Source organism: Haliaeetus albicilla, chromosome 11 (assembly GCF_947461875.1).
Source record: "Haliaeetus albicilla chromosome 11, bHalAlb1.1, whole genome shotgun sequence".
Classification (NCBI taxonomy): Eukaryota; Metazoa; Chordata; class Aves; order Accipitriformes; family Accipitridae; genus Haliaeetus; species Haliaeetus albicilla.
In genome coordinates this window covers 35,443,426-35,463,118 of record NC_091493.1, presented here as the reverse complement: position 1 = coordinate 35,463,118, position 19,693 = coordinate 35,443,426, and the positions used below count along the sequence as shown (strand labels likewise).

General features: G+C 40.4%; 1 long non-coding RNA gene across 1 annotated transcript in view; it reads right to left on the bottom strand.

The window, feature by feature from the left end:
- The window catches only part of LOC138687636 (uncharacterized), a 151,855-nt gene extending 142,481 nt beyond the window's left edge, over nt 1-9,374 (bottom strand). The window contains exon 1 of the long non-coding RNA XR_011326765.1: nt 8,767-9,374. This is a non-coding gene — a long non-coding RNA (uncharacterized lncRNA). The remainder of the gene's footprint in view (nt 1-8,766) is intronic.
- Between the last annotated feature and the right edge of the window lie 10,319 nt (nt 9,375-19,693).

Genomic DNA, 19,693 nt, shown 5'->3' with positions numbered 1-19,693 from the left:
TTTGTCATTCAGACCATTTTGCTTCCAGTATTGGATAAAGTATCAAAGAATGCAAGGCGTAAAGGTTTCTGAGAATCTACAATAACAATTGTGTGCAGTGCTGTCATGCATACATAAAGGCAAACCGAATAAATGTAGTGGAAAAACCTTCCTAAAAGTGTTTCATACCTCATATTGCATTTGAAAGAATGGAAGATGCTATAGAAAGCACAGCTTGCTTTGCACTGGCATACTGATGGTTATATCAAAAGGATTTATTTTTTTTTGTTGAATACATTATATTTTGTCTATTTTAAGCAAGCAGTTACATTTATGTTAGATATTTTTAAGTGATTACCTTATAAGACCATGTAACTCTCTTCAACTTTCACCTTGATTGCATAAATCAGCAGTTATTTTAATTTAAGTGGAAAAGATTCTGACTTGAGACAAACAGGGTAAAATTTCTGTCAGCCAAACCATCTAAAACATAACCTTAGAAGCTACATATTATTCAGCCTGTCATTTCTGTTTACTTCAGTGGGGAAAGTTTTTTGCTCTTTAATCCCATTAGCCCTGCTGAAATAGCAGGCTGGAGTCTGCACCATTTGGAACCAGTCAGAGCTAAATGAGCAGCTCCACTGGTGATGCTCAGTTATGCAACCCACTGCATGTGCTGGTGTACAATTTGAGCACTGCTGATCTTTAGAATCATAGGATGGTTTGGGTTGGAAGGGACCTTAAAGATCATCTAGTTCCAACCCCCTGCCATGGGCAGGGACACCTTCCACTAGACCAGGTTGCTCCAAGCCCCATCCAGCCTGGCCTTGAACACTGCCAGGGATGGGGCAGCCACAGCTTCTCTGGGCAACCTGTGCCAGTGCTTCACCACCCTCACAATAAAGAATTTCTTCCTAATACCTAATCTAAATCTGCCCTCTTTCAGTGTAAAGCCATTACCCCTTGTCCTATCACTACATGCCCTTGTAAAACGTCCCTCCCCATCTCTCTTGTAGCCCCCCTTTAGGTACTGGAAGGCTGCTCTAAGGTCTCCCCGGAGCCTTCTCTTCTCCAGGCTGAACAACCCCAACTCTCTCAGCCTGTCCTCGTAGGAGAGGTGCTCCAGCCCTCTGATCATCTTCGTGGCCCTCCTATGGACTCACGTCAACAGGTCCATGTCCTTCTGATGTTGGGGACCCCAGAGCTGAAGGCAGTACTGCAGGAGGGGTCTCATGAGAGCAGAGTAGAGGGGCAGAATCCCCTCCCTCGACCTGCTGGTCATGCTGCTTTTGATGCAGCCCAGGATACGGTGGGCTTTCTGGGCTGCGAGCGCACATTGCCGGGTCACATTTAGCTTTTCATCCACTAATAAACCCAAGTCCTTCTCCACAGAGATGCTTTCAATCCTCTCATTGCCCAGCCTGTATTTGTGCTTGGGATTGCCCCAACCCATGTTCAGGACCCTGCACTTTAATTACTGACACAGAAAACAGGGAGGGAATGCATAAGTGGTTTCCACTGACCTCTCCCTCATCTGCAAACCCTGTTCTGGACTGGCAGCTAGAATAAAAATCCTTTCCCAGGATATGTTGGTCACCAGCACTTGCAACTAACAGGAGTGCCCTGAATAGTACGTGGGCAGCGGGTCAGGAACGAACTGGGGAGCAGATGTGGGTGCAGGTTTGGGGGACGGCGGTCCAGGCAGGGGTGAGGGGCACTGCGCTCTGCGTGGTGTTGGAGAAGGTGTGATGGCACCTGAGCGTGACGTTTCAAAGAACAACATGCTTTTTTATTCTTTCTCCACAGGCTTCCAAGATTTTCAGATGAGGTGTAAAAACAATCCCCTCTGTTTTGCAAAATCATTTTTCTTTCTCTTGTCTATTTTTATCTTCTAAACTACAAATGAGGACAAAACTTCCAAGTTGGTGCTGAAAGGGAAACAGCAGCAACGTGGAGGAAGGACTGATGCTGTGTCCAGAGCCCAAGTTCTGCTGTTCCTGTGCCCTGTATGTGAACTAACCTTTCTGGAGCTGTAATATGGATATTCACACTATTAAACTCACATGCCACAGCCCAACACTCTTCAGTTTTTCCATTTCAATCCAGCACGTTCCTTATCCCATCAGGGTGATTTAGGTTCCAGTTGCCTTATTTTTTTTCCAATCAGCTTTCAGCTGAATTGGCCGCTTAGTCACTAATCCTGATACGGTATCTAGCAATATTAATTAGTCTATCTAGTATGCCTAATAAACAGCAAAGCTTTGTATTTCTCTATTGTATTTTCTAATTAATTCATTGTGTGCATTTAACAAAGTGTTTTATAAGGAAACAGATGCAGACTGCCAAGTCTTCTTCCCCTGTAAAATCCAGGCTCTGTTGCTTGTATGTGAAATAATTTTAGCATAATGAAAAAAACAGAGTAACGCATTGGACAGAAGTAAGCGTTTATATTAAGAGGTTAGCTATAAGGTTTTGAACTTCTTTCTCACTTTCACTAGTCTCTCATTTTATGAGCATATAGATCATTTTGCCATAGCCCATGACTAAACTGATTTCATGACCGTATTGTCTCCAAATTGTCTTCTCTAAATTGCCAAGTAAGGAACATTGACCTGTGTACAAGTTGATTTCCTTTGCCTCTTTCCTCTCCCCTCCACAATTTCTAATGAGTCCCTACATTGCTGTCAGCCATCATCAAATGTAGGAACAATTTTTTAAAGTGAGGAAAAAGATTGCAGCTTGTTAGGTTTTAATATTCTAACACTCCTTTGGGAGTAGATGAAACTGTTTATTTTGGTTTGCCACAATCTCATTTGGCTTCCCTGAACTTATGTGTAGTATTTTTCCTCAGTAGATACCAACCTTCATTCTGATAAAAGGTTTGGATAAATGTGGTCTAGTTCTGATAGTTTATTGAATCAAGGATTTTCTAGCCTCTTAAGGCAATACTAAAAAGTCATCTTGTTTCTTTCTATTTTTCTTTCTTCAATTTTCCTTCTGAAATAAAAAGCCTGAGGTTTTGCTTTGCTGAATTTGCTCTTCATAATGTTTCTAGATTTTGTTTCATAAAAGTCTATCCTGCTTGCTTTTTGAATGTTGGTTAAAAACAAAGAAGAAACAAAACCAGTGTTAGACTCTTAGGCACTTGGTTAGAAATTACATGTGTGCTTTTAGATGAAAAAAAAAAAGAGTTCCATTTCTAGTTAAAGCAAGCTGCTTCCCACTATGTTTGTGAAAATATCTGTGCTTTCAGGTCTAATCCAGACTTTTCTCATGGATAAGACTCCAAAATCTGTTTAATCTCTTCCTCCATACCTCTCAGGTGTGATTCCAGTGCAAAGTACCTTTGGAGTTGTTCCGCTGGGGTGGTATTGCTTAATCCCTCCTGCTCCTGGGCAGATAGAGTCTAGTTTCAAGACCAGGAAGACCAAAGAAGTGGCAATAAATGTCTATGGTAGTTGTCCAGCTAACCACTGGACGTTATTACTAAGTGGCCTGTGCATAAAAATTTTCTCTCATCTTTCTTAAATTTGAACTTAGGTATTGTGTACGTAGACCAGAAAACACTTTCAGAAAGGGATCTGGCTCATGGGATGATGATATCCAGCTGGTTTAGTATTTCCTAGTCTGCTTCCCATTGATACTTTTTCTTGATCTGCCTTCCCTATGCCACTAAATATATCTCACACACGCAGTGCTTTTTTTTCCCCCATCATATTATTTGAGTGCTTTGTTTTGGTACAATAACCACACAGTGAGAAACTACACATGGAGGTGGCTTACAGCATTAATGTTGGTTACCTTCTCCCCCATGTTGGCTGATGGACTAAATTTTTTAGGGTGTGGGTTTTATTTGTTTTGGGTTTTTTTAAAGTTTTTATTTCAAACAAGTAAGGTGTTAGATGTGAAGTGCAAAAGAGATGCACTGGAATATTCTGTCCAAACAATCTGTGCATGTCTTGCAAGTAGGCTATTTTATATGGAACAAATATTTTTTAAAAGATATACATTTATCAGTTTCTTAGGTGAAGGTTAAAGATTTAATAACATAGAAGCCGTGTTAACATTCTACCTAAAATCCTGTTTTTCTTTGTGCCAGTGTCCCTGCTGAGCGGGTGGCAGATGCTCTCCATGGCTTATGCCGTCAATAACCATCTACTGGTAGCAATTTTATAGTTAAGACTGCAACTAGCTATCCCAGGAAAGTTTCATTTGACACATATGCCCTCTTTTACCTGATGTATGCCTCATGTGCCCCTTTGCCAAGTGAGAATCACCTATGTGGGGCTCAGATAAACTCAGGTGAGACGAGCTTTCAGAAAAGAGATGCTGCTTTCATAACAAAAGTTTGGGGAAACATTTTTGAAGAAATAAGTGGTTTAATAGTAAAAGGATGGTAAGAGACCAGATCGGAGAAGCAAATGTTGCATGAAACATAAATGCCTTCACCTTTTTTCTTTTTTTTTTTTTAAATGAGAGGATAGACACTTGATTATAACATATGCACCATATAAGATGTGCTTCCTTTCTCTTTTTAGCAGCAGTTACCTCCCTTGAAATGTTTTCTTTGGAAAAATTTTGGAGAATTTTCTCAGTAAATATGGGCAAGAAGAAAGTCTTTAATGAATTATTACTAGCAAATATCCAGGAAAGGGGTCTGCTCTTGTGCAGAGAAGGTTCAATGATCCTGATAGCTCAAATGAACATGCTGCAAAGTTAACAGCATTAAAGGGATAAAAGCTCTCCTTGACAGAGAGAACCATGTCTGAAGCTGCAAGTAACCTACTTGTACTTCAGCAGCTGACTTATTTCAGATGCAAACCATTTCTCCTGTGGCAGGTGATATATGTGAGCAAGCACTAATGATAATCACAAGGTAAGCGATGGATGACTCCACACCTACTGTCCAAACTCCAGATTTTAGCCCACAGCTTCGGTCAGAGTACCAGGCTGAGAGGTGCTGTAAATCTGCACAGCTGCACAGGAGCCTACATAGCAAACTTAAATAAGCTAAAAGGCTTGGCCAATTAGTCTTTAAAGAAGCTTTCATACAGTAGGAAAAGGCTCAGGTGAGATGTTAGTTTGAAGCAGTTTTGATCTATGTGTATACACATTGCTGACAGGAAAGAGGCTGGCACAGAACAAATAAAAAGGAAGAATACTAAGCTGGAGAATGGGGGGGGAACAAAGGTAAAAATGGTTTTAATTCAATAAGATATATCATGCAGGGTTGAAAAGTCAGGCTGTGAAAAGCCAATAAATGCATCAAATATGAAAAGCACACAAATAAAATATAGAAAAGATCATCAAAGGGAGCTGAAATATGGATGTTCCCAGCACGCAGATATAAAGGCATTTCAGTTGAGTGTATATGTTTTTAAAAATAAATGAAGTGCAGTGAGAATTCAGAAAAGACAAGCCTGTAATGGGCAAACAATAGATTGTAAAATGAAAGTATAAAATCCAAACCTTTATATAGCATCCAACACCCACAAGACACTTTAAGGTTGAGTTTATGAGATCCTGTGCCATAAACATCACAACTTAGAAAGCTGATTTGTTACTTGATATGTGTTTTTATTTAATCTCTTCTGTTCTTGGAGTGTTAATAAGCAAAAAGCTGGATTCTAGTATAGTTCCATATTACTAGAACAAAAAATAAGGACTACCATCAGCATTCATGTTTTAAATGATTAACAGATGTCTTGAAAGTAGTCTCTCCTATTAAGCAAGTTGGGTGCTCATTGTGGTCTGAACACATTGAGAGCTGCTTTAATATAAATATTGAATTCATAAGCGGTTTTTCTGCATTTAGAGTGGTCACCTGTTGACTTTTATTCAAAGGAGATCAAACAGAGAGGTTTTTTGCTGTCCTCTCACACCTGGAAAAGGAAACTACTAGGCAGTATAGGATGCTTTCAAAATATTACAGTTGGAAACAAAAAGTTGCTTGAGTTTCTAGCAATTACTGACAAAATTGGGCTTCAAATCTCCACTTATCATGAGAAGGTATATTGGCAAAATATTTACACTGAGTTATGAGAACCCTGAGTTAAGGTATATGGTTGCTTCCCGCAGGCTAAATGAACGTTGTCTTCGTATCCTTGAGCAGCTGCCCCCAAGAGCCAGGTCAGCGACAGCTCGCTCCAGCTCTGCTTCCAATGGGAACGCAAGGGCTAATCTCTGCAACCAGCGTGGCATATGGTGACCAGCTAATTTTCTCAGTCTATTGGGTAATCTTGGCATAAGAGCCTTCTGGGGAACAGTTATGAAAGATCTCTGAATTGGCAAAACAGACAAAAACACACTTGTGCAGGAATCTGTAATCGGTGTTTAAAGCTTGCCTATTACTCCATCTGCTGAAGTCTTAGTGGAACAATTATGTGGAGGAATCATCCAAGTAATCACAGTAGGGAAGCTACCATAGACACACATATCCCTTTTTTTCTTTCTTTTTTTCTTTTTTTTCCCCTGCTTTGGTGCATTTCACATTTCAATGGTTCAAAAAGATTTTTATGTAGTATATGTTTTGAATAGTTTAAAGCTACAGTTCAAAATCAGCATGTTTAATATTAGAAATGCAAGTAGTTGAAAAGTGGAAATTACATTAGGGTGTTCAATCCCGTCTCATTTTTTAAGCATTGGGAAAAAAAGTCTAAGGATGAAACCAAGTATAATAAATTACTTAACATGAGTACTTTACATTTCTTGAGGCAGTCAGTAAATAAAGCTAATGTCAAGTCAACAGCCAGGATTCTTGTTGAGCTTAAGTTCAGTTTTTAGTTCAGCCACTATGCCAAACTGCTCTGCAGTGGATGTGGATGTGTGGTATGTCTGTTCTTCAGATGAGGATTTGTTCTCTCAAATAATAAAATTTCTACAGGTAGAGGCTAGCCTCGCAACGTTTATTCACAGTACTGTAAATACCAAATAGCTAAGAAACATAAGCACTCATCTTAATTTGGGGGATATTTTATTTTTGAATGCTTAGTCTTTGTGCATGTAACTGCTAGCAAAGAGGTTTTGCTCAAGCTTCTAGATTAAGACTGACCTGCGTGGCTAAAATCTGCAATACGTAGCATCTTTCTTCCAAGAAGGAAGAATTTTAATTTACAATTTTATACTTCACTTGTGTACTGAAAATAAAAACTTTTGGGAAGCAAAAACGATCCTTAAACTTGAACTCTATAAAAGTAGAAAAAGTTTTAGTACTGCCTGCAATTATAAGACCAGTTATGCCATTAACTTGAACCAAGTATAGAAACAACATCTCCCAAACTGCCATCAAAGGAACTAACACTACTGAAGACAGAATAGTTTCTATGACAAGGAATCCACCAGCAGCTTTCTATGCTGTTAGACAACAGTCATAAAATCAGATGGCAAGACTCTTCACATTAGTAAGAACAAACAATTAAGTCACAACCACCAGCAGGAAAAAAAAATATATATCTATTTAGTGCCATGGACATTTCAGGAAAGCTGAAACAGCAGCAGTTTACTGAGCCATCAATAGCATAATTGTCAGGCCCATCACTCTGTAACAGAGTCAGAAGAAAGGCTGGGGCATGGCAGGTCTTGCTCCTTCTGCTGCTTGCGGTATGTCCATTTGTCCACCCGTTCGCCTTTTTCAAACCAAGGCACATCCCCCAGAAGGAGACTGCGTCTGATCCGGAGCTGACCTGAAAGAGGCGGATACAGCCATGACCACAGCCCCAGCCAAGGCAGAGCCAGTTTCAATGAAGTTCTCCATTTTACACATGTATTTTCTGCTGATTGGTATCTACAAATTTCTCAGGAGTCGCTCCAGCGTAGAGTGATCCGACTCCATTTTGGAGGTGTGCTTGTCCCCCAACCATGCTTGGCCCAACACCTCCCTGAGAGCAGAAGTCATGTTAAGACTACACTAATCAGAGCAATTAAATCTCTCACTGATCTATCCTCATGCTGATACACTAGAAATTGTTTTTCAGTCCTGGCTCAAAGCTTGCATCGTGAAACATGATGAGAGAGCTGGCAAGCCTCGGGTTGTTGTTTTGCACAACAAACCTCGGGGTCACAATATGCCGGATATTTTACTTCCAAATGAAAGCAGCTCCATGAAGACTCCTCAAATGAATTAATTTTGGCTTTGAGCTAGAAATGACATGGCTGCAGGTTAATGGAGACCTGAGCAGATAAGCAGTGCTGAAAGAACGAGCCTTCCTGCAGGTCAGCCTTCAAAATAAACCGATGTTCACAGCTGCATACGGACCAACTTTGTCTGGCTGAGAAATGCCGCATAGGTATAGTTGTGCTACTTCCCATTTCTGAAACTTGGAATATCTCATTTTTGCAGCTTCTCAAGTGATCTTTTAAAGCTGTTGATTAAAGACTGTGTTTAAGTTCCTCCCCATATGTCTTTTAATTTATTCAGTGTGTAAAAAGGATACATTTCAAACCTTTCCCATTATTCTGTGACTGGCTTTTCAACACACTGAAACCCAACACTACTAACAAACAAACTCTTGAGATCTTTGTTAATTTTCTAAAGAATTTACACAAATACATGTGTGCATGTAAATATATATACAAACACACAAACAGTATCTCCATGCCTGCAAACATTTTGGGGATGGGAGAAATTCTGTCTCCCCCTGGAAGTCTATTTTCCTGACTGAATTTTCAGACAGCACAATTTTTTTTCTAATCTCAGTATTAAACTCACTATATTTTACAGAGCAAATAAAAACCCTACCAGATGGCTAGCCAAGGCTATTACAGGCTGTCATTACATTCCACACCCACCTGTCCCTCCAGATTAGGAAATATGACTGAAGAATTGGGTTTTCCACGTATGCTTTTTCATAGCGGCATTGCCAGCAGACAGATGATTCCTCGCGGTTATCTTCAGCTCCCCCAGAGCACTCTGCTGCCATTCACTGGGGTTGCTTTGCTCTCTTTTCTCAGAGAAGGAGAAAGTAAGTTATAAAGAAGCATGCCTGCTCGGAGCAAAATGCCATCTGATGGAGAGCGTAGTATTTCACTGCCCGACTAAAATCTGGTTGTGACAGAACTTGAAGAAAAATCAGCTTTATGTTTAAAAAATAGACGCGTGCCAGAGCCATTGGTATCACACTCCGACAGCCAACTGGAGGCTCCATCTTCTCTGGCTTATGCTGCATAGCATTCATTTACAAAATGGACACATAGGTAGTTGTAACCAGACTCTCAGAAATTTCTCATAAACCAGACATTTGCGTCCTCATTTCCAGTTCTGTCCTTCTCCCCCCATTGCTTTGCAGAACACTGAAGCACAGCAGCACATGCACTTCCAACGCGTGGAGGAAAGCCCTCAGGCTCGATGGGAACGGACGGGACGCTCCAAGCTCTGACTAGCAGCTCTCCCAACTCATAATTTTGCCTCCCAACCTGATCTGCATCCAGCTCTGAGGGCACAGACCGGGCCAAGGTCAGCTAATCGGTGTTAATGTAGAGTGCATGGGACTACCCGAAGGCAAATGGCAGCTGCTTTGAGTTAGCATGTGTTTGTCATCAATAAGACATCTATTTCAAATCATGTCATATTTGCTACAGCTGTGTTTCCAGGCAGTTACTACAGATGCTGTCACCTTCTAACTTGTCTGTTCATCTGAGAGCTTAGAGACTTGCTTCATCTGGCTTTTTTTCTTTATTTGCACAGATGTATACATGAAACATAATTTAGTCCTTCTTTTGCAAAGTGCTCCAAATGATATTCCTTAATTTTAGCACGCACAGCAGGGCTGCAAGTCCTGTGAATGCTACAACTGTTTCAACTTAAATCTTACTCCACAGAAAATGCAAACGGGGTTAAGTGCAAACAAACATCGGCTGAGCAGCAAACAGCAATTCAGTAGAGTTCCTAAAGATGAATCTGAAGGAATATTGTGGACGTGAGTGATAAAGGGAGTTTTAACGCACACGGCGGGTGAATATCTATTGCTCTTCTTATGCGGATGCAGAGACCTCCTGGGCAGGATGGGGAGAGACGGCGTGGGTCCTGAACCACGGAGACCACGGGTGATGGTGGCGTGGGCTCCATCCTGAGCACGGGGATGAGCGAGACCGAGCCCGAATGGAGCCCTTCACCCAGCCCAAGGCAGCCGTGAGGAAATAACCCGACCATTCCAGCTGCTAAGGTGCCGTCCTTGGCAGCTTTTAATAACTCCGAGCGCGATAAATTCATAAATCCTCTTTTTCCTACCCAAACGTACTGCTCAGTCCAGGGATGCTGAACTTCCCTTTCCTGGCTCGGGGGGGCAGCCCCTCTCCGGCGGCAGGAGGGAGTCTGGATTAAAAGGGGTGATTAATTCCTGTCGTTTCCAGTTTGCCTTCTTGCTCCTGCACCACCACTCAGTAATTTAGTGTTTTGTTGGTAGGCGAGAGCTGCCAAACTGCCCTCAGGTTCTTCCTCCTCCTTGTATTTCTCTTTTTTTCATTCGGGTAGCCAGTTTTAAATTCCGAGTTACTGTGTCGCTGTGCAGCGATGGTGAATGAGAGGGTCCCTAAATTTTCTAAACGAATGTTTTTACTATGTAGTTCCAGCAGCCCTGAAGTGATCCTGAAAACTGTTGTGGTGACGTGGGAACAGTTTCACTTAGGGGAATGGCAAAGACAGCTGTCAGCAAAAAACTGCTCTAGAGGACTCAGATGTGTGATGGATAATTAAAATAATTTCAAGTATTTGTTATGGCTTTCTCTACATTGCAACGCTTTCCCTGCCGTTGAACTCATATAAATGAAGGATTAACAACCTTAAATTTGGCCTAAAACTTAGATTTTTGCTTTAAAGAACTGTCTTTGATCCAAAGAAATGCAACAGTGTATTTAAGTGCAAATTATTTCACAGTAATTAATCCGTTTTTCACTCTTCACTGCTTTCCCAATTTTGGCGTGCATCTGCATGTTACAGTAAAAGCCGGGTGATGGCAGGAGCAGGCGAGAGCAGTGGTGGTACAGGTGACAGTACAGGCACTCAGCACATACTAAACCTTCATAAACTCCCTGTGGATTCTGGCTACCCACTCTAGTTAAAATCATTTTTATTTTCATCACTGCCATCCCTTTGGCAACTGTCCTAGCCACAATATGACAGCAGAGGTATTGTGTAAATACCTACTCTTGTTCAACCTATGGACCAGTCACTGATGATTTTGTTTTCAGTTTTAATGATTAAAGACCTTAGGACTAATCCCCACAGGACATAATACGGATACATCCACTTGATGATGCTTCCTTGCTTCTGGTTATGTTTTGTGACCTTTTTGGTCGGCCAGATTTTAGCATGCTTTTTAAGGTCTGGGCTCGGACGGTCCATGACGGTCCTTGTGCCCGCAGCAGCTTCGGGACCAGGGGCAGAAGCCGGCAGCAGGGGAGGTGGTCAGGCTGCTTTGGCCACGTTCGTGTTCCTCAGCAAGCATCTGTGATTAGGAAATGTCAGCCGGGTAACAAGGTGGATGTGAGATACATACAACATCGGAATTAGAAGGATTTCTTTTTCTGTTTTTTCCTCCCCCCCCCGCCATCAGTTCTAAAGGTAAAGTTTACAAAGTCAGTGGAAAATGGAAGAGTTGGCATAATCAGACTAGATGGGGCTTCCACTTGTTGAAAGTGATATTTCAGCATGAGGATTAAGTGCATGTATAAACACTTTCAGAATTAGCTCACAAACACCAGGCAGAAAGATAATTGAAGTCAATGTAGAAAGCTGCATTCCAAATCACTGATATATCTTTAATTCAGGGTTACAACAGGTACCTTTCATTTGCATTTTTGATCTCAGCTATGATCTCGCTGGGCTCTACCGTGTTCGGTGGTGATGAATCATAAGAAGCAAAGGACATGGCTTAAATTTCAAGTATGCCACTTACAGGGCGAGCGGTAAGGCAGCAGAAATGCTTTTTTGCTTACGAACTGAGCAGACATGTCTGGGAAGAGTAAAGTGACAAGTAAATACGCCATTTCCCAGTGCCACTCTTCGAGCAACTTTCCAGAACAGAACCATACTTTAACTTGAAAGCAAAAAATATCTCTGCCAAGTAATACATATTAAACAATGTGATTTTAATTAGAGCTCATTAGGTTTTGTTTACCATGTCTAGCTAGCTCAGAAAGTGCCTAGGAGACAACAGCCTGGCCTGACATTCATCAAAGCTGTTGGATGGATTGCCATCAATATTAATGGGCTAAAAAATGATCCCTTGAAAGGCACATGTTTTAAAAATTTAATTCCTTTGGTATCAAAAAGATTTCTTACTTGCATGCTTTTGTAGACCCAAAATTCTTGAGAACAATCATAATGGAGCCACTGCTAGCTGAGTTTAGTGACAGGTACTGCAGAAGCAATTAAAACCTTGAAGTCTTGAGTAGCTGAGAGAAAAGTCTGACTTTCTTTCATGTTCAGAAGGTCACTAAAGTGAATTTGAAGCTGGTATGATAGAACCAAATGGCTTCTAAGTAAGAACCTGACATAGAGTTAGTAGAGTTTGACAGGGAGTGTGGAATGATTTCTGTAGAGCTCAAAACACTGACTTCTGATTATTTATGAAGAAAAGTATCATAAGAATATGGAAGTGCCTTTTCAAAGTTAGACAGTGAAATAAGCTTTAATATTTTAAGCTCGTCCGTGCAATAAATACCAAGCAACTTCTAGTCTGGAATTTCTAACCCAGAAGAGGCGGCCAACACTAGCTCTGCAGAAGATAAAACGAGTTAAAGAAAATGCTTTTGATAATAGTAGTGACCTTTAAAGCTCTAAGGACACTCAAAAAGATAACATCAGCTTTTAGAAAGTGTTTGAATGCAAAGAAATTGCTGTCACACAAAACTGAGAATTGGTGCTACCATTTATCTGTCTTACCCAACCAAGTAGTTTAGAGCTGCTATTCCTGTAAAGGGAGCATCACTCCAGAAAATCCTAAAGTAATACCACTTTCAGGTAGGCTGCACCTAATTCTGGGTCATCCACAACTGTGAAAGGCCACTGACTGAAGAAGGCTGAAACTAGCAGAGTTTTTTCCTCTTCCACAGTCTTGCTCCAGCTGACCACCCCTGGGCTCTGTCACAGCCAGCGGTGGCTTTCACCTACCTGCAGCGTATCTCATAATTATTTTTCTTTTGCCAGTATGTGAGTTTTCCTTTTCTTGTTCTCCTTAGTCCAGTAGCTGGGGAAAAGTGAGACGGTAGTGGTGTATCCCATGATAGAAGAATGCAATAAAAAACAGTGCATGCGAGAAAGAGTGGTATCTTCTGTTACAAAAATAATTTGATAGAACGGTGAAATTTTACTGTTTGTTATTTATTCAGGGCTGCTCTGTTTCTATTTTAGTGATATATTTGGTATAAATAAATATAAATTAGTATATACTAAAATGGAGGCATTAAACATTCAAAGGGTTATGATGTGCCTCTTCAAGAGGTTTTGTCCTTTTCAGGTAGTCTTGTATGATCCCAGTGCTGATCTTGCTTCAGGAGTAAATATACTGGCTGTAGACCAGAATCTCACTCTGTATCAAAAGCTATGACAGTCTGAATCTACAAGACAGTGATTCCTACCAATACATTCAGAGAGCTGCAGAGAATCATAAAGCAATTCTAAATTATACAAGACAGGTCTGTAAGAGGACTCAAGAGACAGTTCAGTCCATCCGCTATTCTACACCAGAGCAACTCACAGAAGTTAGGCAGCTACAGTTTCAAGAAATGAGTCAAAAAGGCCTGGACTGAATTTGCACATAGGTAAAACAGAGGAGCAGTTGTTTATGGAAGAAGCTACCTATTCTCGTGACTGAAGAAAATATTCTTTCCAACATAAAAACATCCAAAGATTGTGAAGGTCCCAAATCCATACTCGAGACCTGAGCTCCCTCAGAGTTTGATCAAGACCTGAGCTTTGATGAATTAGATCCCTCTCTAGCAATGCAAGCTGCCTATACAAAAATTACAGCATTAACATTTGCTTGGACCCCATAAAATAGTCAGTGTCTAGATTGGAAGGAACTTGATTCTTTTCTTCCATCATTTAGCAATGCTAAGTGATTCCTTCACTTAGAAGTGCGAAAGGTTATCTTACAGTTTTCAAAATACATTTAATTTTCAGGCCGCTTGAATGAGTGTCTTAAAGGATGTGAGCAAATAGGGAGGGATTAAAAAAACCTGTAATTACAAAAGCCCAGGCTATTAAAGGACTTTTTAAAGGAATCAAACTTTTGTGAACATCACTCTGCTTCCGAACTTTTAATTAGGTCTCTGTTTAAAGTATATCAAAGAACAGACAGTTTGCAATGTTAATAGACAGCATGGAACCATTAAATATTAGCCATCTATTTCTAATCTGGTTTCTTCAGGAACCTCAAGAGGACATAGTGTAAGGCTGGACTATCTTTCCCAAATGGACCTGTGTCTGTATATTTGTTTCTAATCTGCAAGAACAACATCAGGGACAGAGAAATATCCAGAGAAAAGCCAAAGTACTGTTTTTCTGTAATTGGATCTTTCAGCTTTTTCCATACCGAGGGCACGCGTATCCTCCCCTCCAAATGTAGTCAGAAATTAATAGAGGCCAGTATCAATCAAATGAACAGAATTCACTCTTTTTTTGAAAGACGGTATCAGATATAGGACTTTGGAGCAAACTACCTGAAGTACAAATCCTTAATTCCAGGATCTTTTAATGAGCTCTGCATCTCATCCATGTGACTGAAGAAATCTCAGAAGAAACAACCAGGTTCAATACCTTTCCTTAGGATAAGGACTTGCACTTTGATTCTGCTTTTCCTTATTAAGTATATACTGCATTGCTGAGCTATACTAATGATCTGGTGGGTTTAATCCTTGTATTACCTAATAACTTAGTAGAAAAGTTCTGCTTAAGTTTAATTGCTGTTTGTGTTCCCTTAGGTGAAATTTTTTACTCCTGGATTTTTTATTGGGCTCTAAATTAAGTGGTACATAATAACAACCTCTCTCTTCCCTTCAGAATCCTATAGACCTTAATGAAGTTCTCCTCAGTACCAAATAACTTTTCCCCACACTAATGAGAACTGGCTGTGGCCTGACACTGAAAAGGTTCAAAGTCAAAGAATCAAAAATCTCACAGCAAATGCTGAAGACAACGTTTCTCCTCACCGATGTTAGATTTTTTAGCCTGTGATTGATTTATGTCCCTGCAAATTGTGTAAATTCTGTGTGCTTACCTTTTGAAGAGGGGGGTATACAGTGTACGTGTGCCCCATGGAGTTGTGGCCATGATGTCCCAAGTCAATATTAATGCGTGCACAGAAAGAGTAGTTTTGCACATTATTTGCTATTATGAGCAGCATGATAGGAAACTGGTAGACTAAAATGAAGATGAAAGAGCAAAAGTCTGTGGGAAATACTATCATGATATCTCACTGAGGGATTTGATAGTCAAATTTAGAGTTGTAAATGCCATTATTTCCTATTGGCCTTTATTTTTGTAATTGTTTTCAGCTTCAGCAGTAGGATTTAAATTTGGCTTTATTAATTTTATTATTATTAAATGTACCTAGCTTTGATATTAATGATAAAAGCAGATTGTTTGTTAGTTTGGGTTCATTGTCTTGATAGGGAAAATGGGAGCAGGTTTTGGATGCAGGCTTTGACTTAAAAAACAAATGACTACACTGTGATCAGATCTAGACACTTACCATTATGTGGTGCCTCCCAACACCTACAGTAACTTGCATACTCCAATATGTTCATACTCTGGCCTTAAAACAGTATCATATCATAGCAGTGACAGGCAGCAATAATAAAGCTGTTACAAGCAGTTCTTTATGTGCAATTTGAAAATAACAACAGAAACTGGACTTTTGACTGATTTCCCTGAAAAAAATCTTGATTGCTTGGAAATATAACAGTATTCAGCTGTGGAACTATGCATTTATATAACTGTACAAAACCAGGGTTGTTTAATCTTTAGAGGGGAAACAGAACACAAAATACTATATTTTTCAAGATAAACTCATTAAAGTCAGTATTTAAGACTTGGACACCTAACCTTTTTTGGTATAGTGATGCCATAGTGATATGTATCAATGTTTCACTTTGTTCCACTTACTGATTTTGCCCTTTTCTGTAATCTATGTAGACTGCACCATCTTAGAGACTTGTTTCTTTATATATGGACACAGTAAAGAGATTTATACATATTTATATCTTTGGCCCTTCATCATCTGCCCCAGTAAAGCAAGGACCAGGAATTTCTATGAACACACATGTACCTTGCATTTAAAAATAAACCAAATTGTATTATCTGCCTTCAGGTATTAATAATTACTACTTTTAATAGCTAAATATGCCAGATGGGCATTTTTCATTCTGAGAATACAGACTATTACAGGTAACACGCTCAGCCGAACTCAGTAGCCTGGTAAACACTGGTGCTTTAATAAAGTGTACTTTCTGCTTTTCCAACAGCTAATAGGGAAATGCTAATGTTTGAAATGAAAAGCTGTCATCAGAGCGGAACATTGTACCGCATACCTGGTATTCTGCTTAGAAATATCTAGCTTTGCCGTTGTCTTCCAAGGTCACTTCTTGCCTGAGTAGGCTGGGTCCATGGTTAAATGGAGCGCAGATCTCCCCAGTGGTTCTGAGCAGTCCTCTGTTCTTGTTTTAGTCACAGCAGGGCTAGACACAGGCATCCTTGTTTCCTTTTTTTCTTTCTTCAATTGCTTGCTATAGCTGTTTAGATCTGTTTGTGCCGTCGGTGGTAGGGTATGAGAAATGAAGCCCAACAGGTGGTAGGATTGCTAGTGGCAGCTGATTTGTTATCATTAGCTAGTAGAAAGAAAACAGTGTTCAAATAAAAATTTTTTTAAAAACAGCAACTGATGGGGCTCTAATCTCTGTACTTGGCATGATTCTCAATCTAAAGAAAGCCTCACAGTAACTATTCATCAAGTTCTTTGCCTGAAGAAATTTTTTCTCTGTATACATCCAGAGGATAGAATATGTAGCTCAAAGTTTGCAAAAAATTATACCGAATTGGTATCTATTTAGAACAAAAAAGGAGGGAGTGATTCCTTTTCTTCATTCCAGAGTAAATCAAGAGGAATGCAATGATTCCCACTGAGCTACATCAGACTGAGACTAAATACAATAAACACTTCAGTACTTAGCACACTGGTGATAAAATCAGCCTTGTAAGAATTTTATGGATGTTAACAAAAGACACTGGACCCTGGGAAATATTATATCACAGGTTGAGCCTTAGACCCAAAAAAAGCATATTTAACGAGTCTTCTAGGACAGATTTTTGTCCAAATTGTGATAAGAATTATTAGACAGAATTTTATGTTCATTTTCCTTCTTTTTTTTAAACCTAGTATTTTCAAATAAGCAAATACTTCACATTCAAGAAACATGATATGAGGCTCATATTTACCCCCATTGAACACCCCGTAGCAATAACGACATTGGAATGACCTCAGAGGTCTTTCCAAAGTGCAAGGTGAATATATGCCAAGTATACAAGTGGGTACAAACGGCATTCTTTGGAAAATAAAGACAATTTCATCCTCGAGCGTGCTGTGTTCCCTCAAGTCCTTTGAGGAAATGCAGAGATTTCTCCTTCCACCTATCCCAAGGGAGGGAGCAGAGGGCAAAGCTCCCTGTTGAGCTGCATCCCCCGAGCAGGCAGCCCAGAGCTCGCGGGGACGGATCAGCAGAAAGCAGCTCCATGCACAGCCCTTGCCTCACTGTAAGAGTCATTCACACGCTGTATTTTAAAGAGCACGGCAAGAGGTAAACTGTGTGCAGCCTGTGGCCACTAAGGAGTACCAGATCTGCTTTAGGTAGCTACTGGTTGTAAATAACATATGTTGTCTTTGTGATACTGTAAGAAGAGCATACAGAACCCAGATTGGCACATAGATGTGGGAGAGTTTATCGATTCACATACCCAGGATTGCCTGTAAATAAACCACAGTAACCTGAAGATGGAGCTGATTGAAAATCAAGAAGCTGGTACGTAGTCATGTTGCTGTTCTGACTTCAGAGGGATAAGCTAAAGGCAGATTCCTGATGAGACGCCATCCCTGTCTGTTTTAATTGAGTGTTGTTTCTATAATAACCCATGCGATTCCAGTAAAGTGGGTAGTAGAAGGCGGCAACTCAAAATTATTTTGGAAATAAGCCATTACTCTGTAATTCTCCAACTGAATCCCAAACCCTCGATGTCATGATGCAAGTTGCCAAAGCCACCTATGAAGTCACCTATGAATCCAGGTCGGAGAAGCAGCAGGCTACTAATTCAGTGTTGTTTCTCTTGCTAAGTAAGTCCACTGCAGCTGCAAATCCACTGCTGAAAACTTCACCCCACTCCTGGATTCATTAGTATGCTGCTCTGGTTTAAATGTCAGCAGCAGAACATGTAGTATATGATGAGTTTAGAGAGAATTTCAGAGTGTGAACTAAAATGAGCTACCATGAGTGGCACGTGGATTGCTCCGAGTGTCACAAACATTCATTATAGTAATTCACTAGTTTTCTAAATATCTCTCCCCAAGCTTTAATGACACAGGGGTATATCAGCAAAATTATCCAAGATATTTTGCTGCAACTGCTCCATTTTAATCTCTTCTTATATCATATTGTCTGGGCTTTGGGGCAGCTTCCCACTTCCACTTTTTGACGTTTTGAGGCTATAGAATCCTTTCTTTAGTACTGAGAATTTGACCAAAAGTCATAGCACCTCAGTGGGATAACTGAGCTGCCCAAAATTATTCCTGAATGAGGAATTCTTGTATTTCATTCACACTAACCTCACTGACAGTCCTACCAGTCACTTCCCCAGGCACAGGTAGAGGCTGTTGTAGCCTAAAGAAACAACCGGTGTGCAGTTATCGAGCCAGCGTACAACCTTGGAGTCAACCATGTAACAGATACATAAGCCAAAAAGAGCACCAACAAATTTATTCTGCAGAGTATGAGCCTCAAAACATCCGGACTTTCTGTAACAGACTTAAGATCTACTAACACACCAAAAGCCATGAGAAACAGAAAACACTACAATGCACAAACCAGACAAGTATTACACATTGGAGTGGGGGGGGTTGTGTGTTTTCTTGCAAGGATTTCTTCATGTTTTCTTGCAATGAAGAGAATGAAACACAGCTGACTTTGGAGATCTAAACAAACACTTCTGGGACACATTGTGGGCAACTGCCAGGCAAAGTAAAGTATTCCCCATATGGATGGATCCACTTCATCAGCAGACCACTGAAATTAGAGTGGTTGTTCACTGAATAAATGAGCTTCTTATGACCAGCAAAAGCAGCCCAGAAAATGGTGATTAATGAAGGTTCACAATAGTTACGTGAGCTCTGGTTATCCTTGGGACTTATACATCCATGGCCTTTAAAGCCAGAAAGGATTATCATCACTGTGGTGCAGGCCACAGATCCCCTCTAGTTTTAACTAAACCTTGCCTTTAAGGATGACATCTGATCTTGACTTTTAGGCAGCCCTGGGGGGAAAATCTCCACCACTACTTAGCATACCATTCCAGTCTTCAAAAATAACCTGTTAACTGTATACCTCTTACTTCAGCCTGGCTTGGACTCCAACAGGCCAAATACTCTTTAGCAGGTGACAGCATTCTCATCTTCCATTCGCCATTAAGTTTTGAGATGTTGTATTACATACGGTTTACAGGGCTTTTCCTGTG